Source organism: Lactuca saligna, chromosome 3 (genome assembly GCF_052625555.1).
Source record: "Lactuca saligna cultivar CGN05327 chromosome 3, ASM5262555v1, whole genome shotgun sequence".
NCBI lineage: Eukaryota > Viridiplantae > Streptophyta > Magnoliopsida > Asterales > Asteraceae > Lactuca > Lactuca saligna.
This window is the reverse complement of record NC_136419.1, coordinates 114,978,368-114,994,380: the sequence shown is the minus strand read 5'-3', so window position 1 is coordinate 114,994,380 and position 16,013 is coordinate 114,978,368.

Sequence of the window (16,013 nt, the reverse complement as noted above, 5' to 3'; positions counted from 1 at the left end):
AATATGGTGTAACGCCCGCAGATTCGGGATAGTCAATTTAGAGACAATAAACACCAAAAATGAATTGTTGATGGATTATTATTTAGAATGAGTAATCTTAACCAAGTGGTAGTATATGTTACAAGGGTTCCGTACATATAAAGAACGCCGAAATCCAAGTTATAATGAAGAAGTTATGGCTCGTTGAAGTTATACGTCAAAACCGGCACGACACCAAGAGATGTAAACTATGGATTTACGATAGAGGACTTTTTGGCCTTAGTGATCTAAAAAAAAGTTGTAGTATACGATAAACCGAGAGCGTGCATAAAAAGAACGCCCAAATCTAACTGCGTATGAGGAAGTTATGAATTTTCTAAGATTTGGAATAGCAGTGTACGAACCGAAACTCGAATTTTAGATTGAGTGGTTTTTGGCCTACGCTACCTAAATGAGATTTGAAGATCTCATTAATAGGAAGCTAATGATAAAAAGACAGACGAAAACGGAGTTCGTATGAAAGAGTTACGAATTTTTCGCAGTCATTTAACAATATAATCTCCTCTTAATGTTAAATATAAGACCGTTCAAGAATTAGGCAACGACGTCAACATAATGTTGTAGATCTTATCTTTCCTTATGCGTGGATACAAAGAACGTCAAAAACAGAGATCGTATGTGAAATTTACGGATTTTAGAAGTTGGAAGTGTGTTGTGCGGAAATGGGTGACGTGGCACAATCTTGGTCATTGCTTTCTCCCCAAGTCTTTCCACCAGATGGTGACATGTGACACCAAGTTCAGCCATTTTTCACCCGATAAATATAATCTTTCCTATCCTCATTTTCTTCATAACTTTCCCATTCTTTCTTCCCTCTACAGTCTCTCTAAACCTCCCAAAGCTCCCTAAGCTCTAGAAGAAAGCCCCGGAGCGCTATATGCCAAAATGATCCTGCCCTCCAGTGTTCTAAGTCTTGCCCCTGTCAGTACATAGTGGTGAAAAGTATTGTGTTAACGCTTATATAATTGTAATAATAATTAGACTATTAATTAGTATCGTAGAGCATTAGACTAAACTCTAGTGGTAATGATACTAAGTTCCGTCAAAGGATTTGTTTAAAGTAAACGAAGTGTCGTCCGAGTAACGAGTCACCACCTTATCAGGTGAGTGCATAGTCCCTTTCATGAACATGATTTTAATACAAGTATTGATTGAAGTGTTAATTATATGTTTATGTGCGAGTTAATTGATGTTGCTTGAAATACTTGTTAAAGAACATACCTAATTATATATGATGATTTAGGATAAACGTAAACATAAATTAATTATGAGGAATATTGGGTAGTATTTTCTTACGAGTACGATTGAGTTATACTCAGAGAATAAAACTTTATTATATGTCATTGATCTGGGAGCATGGATTAGACATAGTTATTGTCCTTAGTCCGAAAGTATGGATGGGATATAGTCAACTATCATTAATCCGGGAGTATAGATTAAGACATAGTCAATTGTCCTTAGTCTGGGAGTATGGATTAAGAGATAGTCAGTTTTTCTCAGTCCGAGAGTATGGATAAGACATAGTCATTCATCGTTAATTCGGGAGAATGGATTTACAAATAGACACTTGTCCCTAATCCAAGAGTATGGAATGGGCACAATTAATGATCCGAGAGCATGAATTATACCCGAGAGTATGGGTTAAGTAAGAGGTAAAATTTAAGGTCCGAGAGTAAGGATAGTCTTGTTGTAAGGATTAACAGGGTGGGGTAAGAGTTGCTTATATATATATATATATATATATATATATATATATATATATATATATATATATATATATATATATATATATATATATATATATATATATATATATATATGTGAGGAAATTGTATATTTTGTGAGCTCCAAATTATATTTATGATATAACATTGTGGGATTGAAATCTCTATGTACGCACCATGTTTCCCAACCTTACCCAATCAAGCTTATTTGTATCATAGGTTTCGATACGAAGTTACATTACACTAAAAGATTAAAGAGATGTAGATCACTAGTGTAAATGAATGTAAGTTCTATTTATGATTACGTTTCTGTATTGACGATGACATCTCAAATGTTTTAAAATGAATAAAAATGCATTTCTTCGGAAATGCTTTGATAACGTATTTGTCATGTTTTACTGGGAACAAATTCTGCAACATTTTCACTAAAAGAGGTACACTGATTTTTATAAACCATAAACAAAATCGATCTTTTCTGGCCGTGAAAATGGGGATGTCACAGTTGGTATCAGAGCATTAGTTGAAGCGAACTAGGAATATGGATTTATACTAGACTTAAACCTAGAATGCTAAGCAATGATTGTGAGGAGTGTGTCTAATAAAATTTGGGTAATACACCTGAATAGACACAAGCACTAGCTTATTTAAGGAAAATACCTAACATGCTTTTATGTGCTAAATGATTTATGATATGCATTATATGATCGGATCTATGGTCTGTTGCTGACCGGATTTGGAAACTTTATGTGTTCAGGTTTCTAAAAGTTTAATAACGGTATTAGAACTGGCACATAACTTTTTAGAGTGATAGGGAGATTTACACGTCGATCGTACATAAAATATTTCCTATCTTAATTCTCGTCATTACACACCGAACGCCTGAATTGGTGTATATATCGAATTGGAAAGAACCCAAAGTGGAGTTGGGAATGCAAACGGAAACACGAATCAACCTCCAGTGATTGAGGAAATAATTGTTATGGTAGCTACTCCTGAGCCCATGACGATGGCCAGAGTACAGGCGATGATCCGAATGATGTTGGAGCATCAAATGGAGGAAGCCAGACGTTTGCTTCAATAGAATCGAGAGGAAGCTACAATACCAATGTAACTTGCAAGCCATCGAATTTCACTGGAAAGGAAGATCCGATCGGAGTTATGGATTGGATCACGGAGATGGAGTTGGCCTTCATGATGTATGGATGTAGAGGCGAGTTACAGACCACATTTGTAGTACGTTAGTTCCGAGGAGGTGTTGTGCGCTGGTGGAACACCCCGTGGAAGATTGTAATCCCCAATGAGCCCCTACAACCGACTTGGGCAGAGTTTTTGTTGCATTTCAAGCACAAGTATTCCTCAGCCCAAAACCTGCTCGAGCTAGAGATCCAATTCCTAACTTTGAAGAAAGGGAGCATGTCCATCGATGAATACACCAACAACTTCACGGAAAAAATGGAGTTTGCTTTGCGCCTTGTCCCAAACGAGCTCACAAAAGTTGAAAAGTACACAAAGGGACTTCCCTGGGAGTATGTGGTGTCGGTACGTTAGGCACCTACTCTAGAGGCAGCTATCTGGGCTGCCAAGTTTGTTGCAGTTATGATCATGGGAAGAGCGGCCCGCAAGGTTGAAGTTGGAGATAAGAGAAAGTTTGAAGGATCCGCAAGGTCCGACTAGAAGAGAAAATTCTCAAAGTCTGGAGAACGAGCATAACGGTGTGATAAGTGTAGAGGAAGCACATTGGGAGATGTTCTAAAGAGATGACTTGCTTCAAATGCGGGAAGACTGGTCATTATGCCAGCGAATACACAACCAAGAGAGAAGTCTGCTTTAGGTGTGGTGAAGAAGGAAACTACAAGCAAAACAACACAAGGAGAGAAGAAGCTACAAAGCCAAATGTGCTGCCAAAACCGAAGGCAAGAGCATTCCATATGATCCTAGACGAAGCAGATGACAATGCAAGGAATCAGGAGTGAGGATGGATATATGAAGATCAAGTTATAGTATCTTAAGGTGTAGCCTATTAGAGGCATAGTCGTGGGTGAACATGAACACCCATGTAATCGTTTCAAGTAATAACATAAAACCTTCGTTTTACTAGCTGATGTGTTAAGCTGTTGTGTGATTTTCTTGTATGATGACTTGGAAAGCTGTGAGACAATACTTGGGACGAGTATGAGTAGGTGTGAATTGTAGTAGAGGCCTATACTACCAGAAGCACGTGACTCACACTTGGATCAGGGAAAGTCAAAAGGTTACCAAGAAGCTGGTAATTGATTTTGTTTTATTCATGTATGTCGTTACCATCATTTTGGTAATGATTAAGAGGATGATTGTTGTTTCGACCTTAGTGTTCATATCAAATTGAGACCGACTAAGATGAGTATGTTACATGGTTCAGAGAACCAAGTTCGATGTAGCATGTAACTTAAGCCAAAAGATTGAAGTGAAAGATAATTGAAGCGGTCAATAGAAATATCGCGCTAGCTATATAAGTTGGTAGCTAGAAATGCTACATGTTAAAATCTAGTATTATCATATTATAACATGAATGTCTATTCGGGAATTTGAGTCTAAAAGACCCGAGTCTGAGCGTTGCACATACGATGAGAGTTGATTAGAATGTGACCCATCGGTTTATCGTCGAAATCAAATAAACATATTTTAAGTTTGTTAAGAAGAAGGAGTCTTTAACAAAGAGCTAGTTTTTAACATGAAGGTCATGATTGAAAGTGTCACAAGACAATGAGAACGGGTGCAAGATCAAGCACCGCTACCAGTCAAGAAGGCTAGGAGTTAGATACGCATTCGAAGAAACATATAATTTACGATTATTATCTAGGATGGAGAGATAATGTAAGGAGTCATTATACAACCCTGTTTCATTGATGATTTCGGGACGTAATCATCCTAAGAGGGAGATAATTGTAACGCCCACAGATTCGTGATAGTAAATTTAGAGACAATAAGCATAAAAAATGGTTTGTTGATGGAATATTATTTATAATGAGTAATCTTATCCAAGTTGTAGTATATGTTACAAGGGTTCCGTACATATATAGAACGCCGAAATCCGAGTTATAACGAATAAGTTATGGCCCGTCGAAGTTTTAAGGCAAAACCGGCACGTCACCGGGAGACGTAAATAGTGAATTTACGATAGAGGGCTTTTTGGCATTAGTAATCTAAACAAAAGTTGTAGTATACGTTAAACCAAGAGCGTGCATAAAAAGAACGCCCAAATCTGACTTCGTATGAGGAAGTTATGAATTTTCTAAGATTTGGCATAGTAGTGCACGACCCGAAACTTGAATTTTAGATCAAGCGGTTTTTGTCCTACGCAACCTAAATGAGAGTTGAAGATCTCATTAAAAGGAAGTCCATGATAAAAAGACAGACGAAAATGGAGACCGTATGAAAGAGTTACAAATTTTTGCGGTCATTTAACAGTATAATATCCTTCTATTGTTAAATTTAAGACCAGTCAAGAAGTAGCAGATAGAGTTAAAATGAAAGTTTTAGATCTTATTTTTACCTACGTGTGGATATAAAGAAAGTCAAAAACTGAGCTCATATGCGAAATTAAGGGATTTTAGCATTCGGAAGTGTATTGTGCGAAAATGGGTGACGTGGCACAATCTTGACCATTGCTTTCTCCCAAGGTCTTGCCAGTAGATGGTGACATGTGGCACCAAGTCCAGTCATATTTCACCCTATAAATAGAATGTAACGTCGTAGATTCGAGTTAGTCAATTTAGAGATAATAGGGGTCGAAAATAAATTTTTGACAAAAGATTATTTAGAATAAATAATCTTAACCAAGTTGTAGAATATATCTCAAGGGTTTTGTACATATAAAGAACATTGAAATCCGAGTTATAACGAAGAAATTATGGTCCGTTGAAGCTTTTTACAGCAAAACAAGCACGACACCGGGAGACGTAAATAGTGAATTTACGATGGAGGACTTTTTAGCCTTACTAATCTAAACAAAAGTCATAGAATATGTTAAATGGAGAGCTTCCATAAAAAGAACGCCCAAATCTGACTTGGTATGAGGAAGTTATGAATTTTCTAACATTTGGCGTAACAGTGCACGACCCGAAACTCGAATTTTAGTTCGAGCGCTTTTTGGCCTGCACGGCCTAAATGCAAGTTGAAGATCTCACTAATAGGAACTCAGTGGTAAAAAGACAAATGAAAACGGAGTCCGTAGGTAGATGTTATGAATTTTACGCGGGCATTTAACAATATAACCTCCTCGTACTGTTAAATTTAAGATCGGTTGAGAATTAGCCGACAGAGTTAAAATGAAAGTTGTAGATTTTATTTTTACCTACGTGTGGATATAAAGAACGTAAAAAATGAAGATTGTATGTGAAAGTTACGAATTTTAGAAGTCGGGAGTGTGCTATGTGAAAATAGGTGATGTGGCACAATCTAGGCTATTGCTTTCTCCCCAAGTCTTGCCACTAGATGGTGACATGTGGCACCAAGTTCAACCCTTTTTCACCCTATAAATAGAATCTCTCTCACCCTCATTTTCTTCACATCTTTCCCATTCTTTCTTCTCTTTACTCTCTCTCTAGAACCTCTCTCTAGCCCCGAAACCCCCAAGGTGGAAGCCCCGGAGTGCTTGACGGCTCCGAGAAGAAGAGATTTTCGGCTCGGGAACGCTGCTCCAACAAAGTCCGGTTTTCTATAAAACCCGCTGTAAGTGAGCTACGCCTACGCTATTTTTAATATAGCTTTTATTTAATTATAGTAACGTTATTAGGAACTTATAATAAGTACTTGGGCTATTATTATGAGTTATATAAGTATTGTTTAACGCTTATGTAATAGTAATAATAGCTAGACTATTAACTAGTCTTGGCAAATAATATTCTAAACTCTAGTGGTAATAATACTAGGTTTCGTCGAATGAAATTATTTTAACGTAAACGAAGCGCTGTCCGAGTACCAAGTCACCACCTTATCAAGTGAGTGCAGAGTTACTTTCATCTTATACATAGATATGAAGTATTTTATATAAATTACGTGCTGTGTGTGCATATTATGTGTATATTTGCTATCTATACTGGATGAACGATTTTATACATGTTTTAAATGATTTAAACTGTATATGTATTTTATATCTACAAAATGTGTTGGGTAAAACATGGGTATATGTAATAGTTGCTGTGTGACTAAATAAAATAATGAGAGGCCTCGTTATATATGGTATTGATAATCCAGTCATCTAGCGGAGTATAGATTACGACCATTGACTATTCTAGATAGTCTAGTGGAATGCTAGCAGGCTCGCAACCTGTAGGTGTTTATTTGAACTGTGTGCTCACCAACAATACTCCATCCCCCACATGGTTGCCTTATTTGACATGAATTGTTGAGGAACCCCCAAAGCATGTGTTGTCAAACCAATGAAAGTCCCTTAGACTAGGTCCCTTGTGTTAGATGTTTTAGGGACGTAAAGTGAGGATAACGGGAATGGGTAATCGGATTTGTTTGGTTTGATAAATTTATTAAACTTATTTATTGTGGGTTAAAAAACCTATGTACTCACCAGGTTTCCCAACCCGACCTACTCAATTTATCTATATCACAGATGGTGATATGAAGTCACATTACACTGAGAGATTAAGAAGATATAAATCACTAATGATAATGAATGTAAGTTGTGTTTATGCTTATGTTTCTGTATTGACGATGACATCCCAAATATTTTAAAAATAAATTAATTACTTTTCTTCGAAAATGCTTTGATAACTTATTTATCATGTTTTACTGGGAACAAATTCCTCAACATTTTTATTAAAAGAGGTAATCTGATTTTTATAAAGCATAAAGAAAATCGGTCTTTTCTGGCTGTGAAAATGGGGAAATCACAGTTGATATCAGAGCATTAGTTTAAGCGAACTAGGAATATGCATTTATTTCTAGATTTAAACTTAGAATGCTATGCAAGGATTGTGATGAGTGTGTCTAATAAAATTTTGGTAAAGCAAATGAATAGACACAAGCACTAGCTAATTTAAGGAAAATGCCTAACATGCTTTTATGTGATAAATGATTTATGATATGCATTATATGATCGGATCTATGGTCTGTTGCCGACTGGATCTGGAATTTATGTGTTCAGATTCTAAATGTTTAATTACGGTATTAGAACTGACATATAACTTTTCAGAGAAATAGGGAGAATTACTTGTCGATCGTAAATAAAATCTTTCCTATCTTAATTCTCGCCATTGCACACCAAACGTCTGATTTGGTATATAGATTGAAATGGCAAGAGCCCGTAGTGGAGCCGAGATTGCAAATGGGAACAGTAATCAACCACCAGTGACTGAACAAATACATGTTGTAGCAGATGCTTATGAGCCAATTACAATGGCCGGAGTACAAGCCATGATATGGGCTATTTTGGCTGAACAACGGGAAGAGATGAGGCAAATTTTGCATGAAAATAGGGATGAACCTGCAATTCTAATTGAGCAATCTGAATTGAACAATGGGCAGTCAGAAAGAGGGAACTACAGTGGGACCGTTGGTCAATCCAACCCACCAATAGTTCGACAAAACAACTAGTATGATGGAGTCGAGAGGAATGAATACAAGTACAAGGATTTTCTGACTTGAAAGCCATCGTATTTCACTAGAAATGAAGATCGATCGGAGTCATGGATTGGATCTCGACGATGGAGTTAGCTTTCATGATGTGTGGTTGCAGAGGCAAGTTACAGACCACCTTTGTAGTACGTCAATTCCGAGGAGGTGTTGTGCGCTGGTGGAATACCCTGGGGCAGACTTGATCTTCTTATTAGGCCTCGTATACCCCTCAATCTTCCTCTTTTCACCAACCTCAATCTTTTTTGCAGCTCTTCCCTTAATCACATCCTCCACAATCTTGGCAACCTAGATAGCTGCCTCCAGAGTAGGTGCCTGACGCACTGGCACCGTGTACTCCCATGGAAGTCCCTTCGCGTACTTGTCGATTTTCGTCAGCTCATCCGGAACAAGACGTAAGGAGAACTCCATCTTCTATGTGAAGTTGTTGGTGTATTCATCAATTGACATGCTTCCTTTCTTCAAGGTCAGGAACTGGTTCTCTAGCTCGAGTAGGTTTTGGGCTGAGCAGTACTTGCGTTTGAACTCCACCAAAAACTATGCCCATGTCAGTTGTAGGGGCTCATTGGGGCTCAGAGTTCAAAGGAGTTTAGCGGAGGAGGAAACAAATTGAAATGGTACAAGAAGTGAAAGAAGAAGCACTTTGGGAAATGTAGCGAGGAAGTGACTAGCTACAAGTGCGGGAAGACCGGACATTACGCCAACGAGTGCACCACCAACAAAAGGGTGTGTTATGAATGTTGTGAAGAAGGGCACATTGCTAAGGATTACCCGAAGAAGAAAGAGGTGGCAAGACTAAACATTCCACTTAAACCAAAGGCAAGAGAGTTCCATATGATCCTTGACGAAGAAGATGATGGGTTTTGAGCATTCTAACACTTCCTAAGTGTACATGCAACCCTAATAAACCTTGAATCTATGGTTGTATAAGATACATGCAAATAATTATTTTACCAAGGTTCATATCCTAACTAGCATGGCATGGGGAACATGAATCAAATAAAGCTAGTAGAAATACTTATCTTGTAGTAGTAGTTGATTGCTTGGAGTTTTAGAGCCTAGTACCCATAGTGTGAATGCCTTAAATGGAAATCACAAATCACCACAAACTTGGAAGTTTGAGAGAATAGTCACTACTATCTTGAAATCGGCCCTCACCTCAACAAGTGTCAACTAGTGTGATTTCACGAACCAAAGCCTCCTTTATATAGTGTGGTGGATTAGGGTTACATCCATGTAAACCCTAATACCCATGTATCTTCATTTCCATGAGATCCATGGGATAAAGCTCCATGGAGTATCCAAGGACTTTTCCATGTAAGCCTAGCCCATTCCAAATAAGCATTAGCCCACACTATATAAATATAGAAGGCCATATTTAATTAGTAATATCTTTGATCTCTAAATTAATCCTACATTCATTATAGATCAATCCTAATTAAATAATATGATCTTATATTAATATATTAGAACTTATAATATATTAATAAATCATAAGTTGTACTATTCTCAAATATTATCCATAAATTGTTCGAGTGAAGTGCAACCCAAATGGACCATGCCGGTTCGGGTCAAGTACATAACAAATATAATTATGGAGTTAGACACTATATCTAACAGTCTCCCACTTGGATAAGTCTAATAACTATAGTTGCAAGTATGACTTCAGGAACCGATCAACAATCGCAGCTCTTTAAACTCTGTTGAACTAGAACGCGCCATTTTAGATAAGTGATCATATAATCCTCTGCTCAAGATATCAGCCGGACAAATACATGGAACATGGTCTTACTTATTGTCCAGCATTTGTTTCTCGATTTCCGATTTGTTTGACATAGAACTTAACTGAACACATCAATTTAGTTCTGACCGGGCCTGGTACATAGGTCAAAACACAATCATCGAGGGGCCCAGATATTAGCTTCTAATCCTAGAAGGAACAGATAAACTTCGACTCATATGTTTGTTCTACCACTCATTGAATTATACACAAAAGCACATTTTATAACACCGAGTTACCATTGCGTTTTCGTACAATCAATGCATAATCAACTCGTAAGTAACAAATCATATCTCTAGGTTTGAAGACTTATATGATATTACCGTCTCACGATCACTCGAGATAAAATTCCATGAAGTGATTCCACTGAGCGTGGGTTGAATCCAATGCTCAGAACTTATGAGCACTCATGATTGTTGTAGCCATGTCCAACACCTTAGACGTCTGCAACCAATCATGACAGTCTTGATTCATACCTACTTCTGACATATGACCGACTGTGGAGGTTTGAATAATATGATATACCAAACATAATTATTCTAGAAGTCAAAACATGCAAAAGAATATAGTAAATGATTGACAAGAGATAGCAACATTTTACTCATAAATAAAACACCTTTTATTCATCATCTAATGTCAACTACACTTTACAAATTTCAAAATTTATCTAACTACTAAAACTTATATCATCCTTTAGCCCTATGCTCCGAGCATGCTGGAGATGCTTAACCCTACTCAGTCCCTTCGTGAGGGGATCTGCTGGGTTCTCATCCGATGATACCCTCTTTGCCACGAGGATTCCTTCTTCTATTCGATGTCTGATGAAGTGATATTTTCTGTCAATGTGTCTGGATCTCCCATGATCTCTTGGTTCCTTGGCTAAGCAAACCGCACTATTGCTGTTACAGAAAATCTCCATTGGCTCCTTTATAGCTGGTACAACTCCAAGGTCTTCGATGAAGTTCTTTAGCTGTATAGCCTCCTTTGCTGCCTCGCTTACTGCTATATACTCTGATTCACAAGTGGAATCAGCCACTATCTCCTACTTGGAACTCTTCCAAGTGATTGATCCTCCGTTTAAGGTAAAGACCCAACCCGACTGAGAGCAGAAATTATCCCTATCAGTCTGAAAGATAGCATCACTATACCCTACAACTCTCAAGTCATGACTCCCGCCGAAGGTAAGGACCCAGTCCTTAGTCCTTTGCAGGTACTTGAGGATATTCTTTACCGCAGTCCAGTATTCCTTTCCAGGGTTCCCCTGATACCTGCTTACCATGCTCAAAGCAAAAGCTACATCAGGTCGAGTACACATCATAGCATACATGATCGATCCTACAGCTGAAGCATAAGGTAGTCGACTCATTTCTACTATCTCAGCCTCAGTATTAGGGCTTTGTGTCTTACTCAATCTGGCGTTACTCTGAATGGGTAAGTTACCTTTCTTGGAGTTATGCATGTTGAATCTTTTCAACACCTTCTCCACATAGGTTCTTTGAATAAGACCAATTAGTATTTTACTCTTGTTTCTCAAAATACTTATCCCTAGGATATAGGCAGCTTCACCAAGGTCCTTCATAGCGAAACACTTCCCAAGCCAGGACTTTACTTCCTGCAGGGTTGGGATGTCATTTCCTATGAGTAATATGTCATCCACATACAATACCAAAAAGCTAACTATACTCCCACTAGCCTTGACATAAACACAAGACTCATCTTCACTCCTAGAAAAGCCAAATTCCTTGACCTTTTCATCAAATCAAAGATTCCATCTACGAGGTGCTTGCTTTAATCCATAAATGGATTTCTCAAGCTTACACACTCTATTAGGGTACTCATTGCTGACAAAACCTTCTGGCTGACTCATGTAAACATCTTTAGTCAACTTTCCATTAAGGAAAGCGATTTTGACATCCATTTGCCAAATTTCATAGTCATGAAATGCAGCTATGGCTAACATAACCCTAATAGACTTAATCTTGGCTACTAGATAAAAGGTATCATCATAATCCACTCCAGGAATTTGAGAGAAGCCCTTTGCAACCAGTCGAGCCTTATAAGTGTGTACATTACCATCCATGTCGGTCTTCTTCTTGAAGATCCATTTCCACCCTACAGTCTTACGAGCTGGTACATTCTCAACCAAGTTCCAAACTTGATTGTCATACATGGAATGTATCTCGCTATCCATAGCCTCTTTTTATTTAGCAGACTCGGGGCCTTCCATGGCTTCCTCATAGCTGTTAGGGTCATCCAGACCTACTAGTGTCCCATCACTAATAAGTGTCTCACCTTCTGCAGTAATATGGAAACCATAGTAATGCTCAGGTGCATTCCTAACTCTCGTGGAACACCTCAGAGATACAAATTCGTCAATTGGCTCAACAGGAGTTTCCTCCTCAAGTTGAGGGCTAGCGTTTGAAGTTCCTTCACCATTTGACTCTTGAATTTCTTCAAGATCAATTTTCCTCCCACTGTCTCCATGGCTTATAAACTCTCTCTCCCTCCCTCTCTCTCTCTCTCTCTCTCTCTCTCGAAAGACTCCTCTTCTTGCTATAAAGACCACATTATCACTGGGTCTGTAGAAGAGGTAACCAAAGGATCTTTGTGGGTAGCCGATGAAAATACACCTCTCGCTTCGGGGTTCTAGCTTATCATGAGTCTCGCATCTCACAAAAGCCTCACAACCACAAATCTTGATGTGTTCTAGTTTAGGTACTTTACCAGTCCACATCTCGTGAGGAGTTTTGGCAACTTTCTTTGTAGGGACTAGATTAAGGATATGGGTGGTAGTCTCTAAGGCATACCCCCAAAATGATATTGGTAGCGAAGCTCGACTCATCATGGAACAAACCATGTCTAACAAGGTTCGATTACGCCTCTCAGCTACACCATTCAACTATGGTGTCCTCAGAGGTTTCAATTGTGAGACAATCCCACATTCCCTAAGATAGTCGAGGAACTCTGAACTAAGATACTCACCACCTCGATTGGATCAAAGCATCTTAATGTTCCTGCCCAATTGATTCTCGACTTCTTGTTTAAATTCCTTAAACCTTTCGAAAGTCTCTGACTTATGCTTGATTAAGTAGACATATCCATATCTACTGTAATCATCAGTAAAAGTCAAATAATAACGATTAGCATCCCTTGTGATATGTTTGAATGGTCCACACACATCCGTGTGTACAAGGTCCAACAAACCTTCACCCCTCTCACACGAACCTGTGAAGGGTGACTTTGTTATTTTCCCAAGTAAGCATGATTCTCAACTATCATCTGACTTTAGGTCAAATGACTCCAGGACTCCATCCTTTTGGAGTTGGCCTATGCGTTTCTTGCTTATATGTCCAAGACAACAATGCCATAGTGATGCTTTATTCAAGTTATTATTACTGATAGAATCAATACACATTACATTATTTCCTAAGTAATCTACCACAAATAGTGTTTCATTCACGCCATCACAAGGTAATGCTTTAAAATAAAGAACATTATTAAAGAAAGCATCAATAGAACCAACTTCATTATTAAATGAAAAGGTAAACCCTTGTTTATACAATGCATGAAAGGAAATAATATTTCTTGCCATTTCTAGCAAATAACAACATTTATTCAAATCTAAATTTAACCCACTACTTAGCGACAAAGTATAAACTCCAATCTTGGTGACAGGTGTAACTTTCCTATTCCTCATGATTAAGTTTATCCTTCCTTGCTCCACATTCTCACTTCTTCTTAGTCCATGTAAATTAGAACAGATATGAATACCACAACCGGTATCAAGGACCCAAGAATTAGAATGGGGTGAGTTATTAGAAATGATAGTGTAATTACCTGCATGGTTGGGTTTTACTTTCCCATCCTTCACATCTTGCTGGTACTTTGGGTAGCTTCACTTCTAATGTGCCTTTTCATGGCAATAGAAGCATTCAGCCTCTTTTGGGTCAGAAGAAGGAGTGATGAAACCTTTCTTGGTTCCACTTGAAGAAGAGCCATCAAGGGTCCTAACCTTGGTACCCTTCGAAGAACTCTTTCTCTTCTTCCCTCGTCCTTTCCCAATTGCCAAGACAGGGGCAGAGTTGGTAGGAGTAGGAGTACTAATCGCCTTACCCTTAATACCACTTTCCGCGGTCTTTAAGAGTTCTTGAAGTTTGATGAGTGTGACCTCTTCCTTGTTCATGTGGTATGTCATGTGGAATTGATCATAACATGAAGGTAAGGAGTGCAAAATTATATCTATTTCTAGCTCCTCAGGGAAATTCACACTTAGCTTCAGCAAACGGTCCACAAATCTTTGCATTTTCTACATGTGGCACGTGATGGGTTCACCATCCTTCGTGCGAGTTGTTATCATGGAGGAGATGATTTCATACCTCTCTTGACGAGCACTTTGATGGTATCTTTCCATCAAGTCTTGGTGCATCTCATAGGGGTAGAAATCTTCATAGGATTTTTGGACATCAGCGGTCATAGTGGCTATCATGATGCATGCCACTTTCGTGGCATCCCTTTCATGTGCCCTAAACACAGTGATCTCTTGAGGAGTTGCAACTGTCTCATCCATCTCCTTAAGCTCCTTATCGAGGACATATTCTTTGTCCTCATAGCGGGTAATCATTCGGATGTTTCTGATCCACTCATTAGAGTTGGATCCATCAAAAGTTACTTTCCCACACAAGTTCATAAGAGAAAAGGAGCCATTAGGATTAGAGCCAGAAGCAGCAGTGTTTGTAGACATCTGAGAAGAAGAAACATTTAGTTTAGAAATAGGAATAGTCCTTAATAAAACACCCAAATGTAGGATTAAGGCTAGGACCTAATCACAATATATTATACTTAGAAGAGGTATGTCGTAATCTAAGTAATAACCTATTTGAAAGGTAGGTGAATGACGATTCACCAATTTCCACCAAAGTCGAAATATTAAAATATTTAATTTGGTTCTTAGAAACTCCTAGATTCTTTTGAGATTCAATGAAAATTTCAAAGGCATGTTTCAATCTCGAGTGTGCCCTCCAAGTTTTGTGACTAGGATGCCGAGGATCACAAAACGAGGTGTGAAGTAACCATGCAAATTAATTGGTACCCTTAATAAATTACCCCTCAATCGATGTGTCGGTTAACCACACACGCTCCATCGATACTATGATAAATATTAAGTCACCCTTTACCTACCTTGTTAATTCCAAGTTAGTGTGCCGGTTAACCACACACGCTCCACTAACGCCTTAGACAAAGTGTAAAGTGTAATTTCATGGATTAGCACCTTATTCATATTTTTCCTAAAGTAACTAAGATTGGGAATTTAATAAAACATTTAGTTACTTTATAATATTCATCATACTTTTAATGAGAATTTATAAGTCCTTGTCTTACCCGTTCGGCTAACGACCCTCCACTAGTCAAGCAAGCGGTGGGTGAGAGTGGACACCCATTAAGTTGCCATTTTATAGGCAACAACATTATACCCACCTTATAGACTAGCTTCGTGAATGAGACGTACTAGCGGTAAGACGACTTTGATCTTATACATATATATACTATTATTAACTTATAATATTATAAGTGTAAGGGTTGAACTTTAACTTTTAAAATTCTAAGGGTTGGAACTAAAGTTTTAATATGACTTTACTTGTTCCAAAACTTGAGGGCAAGTTTTGTAAACTTTCATAAATTTTCATTTCTTGTAACTTATGAGTTAAATAGAGTAATAAAATGAAGACTCTTCATTTTCCTAACTCTTGTGTTCTTTTAATGGTTTTAATTCAAGTGTGACTCTTGGTTTTCCATAACTTCAGGACAAGTTATGGACTCCATTAAAATACATTATGATCATGAAT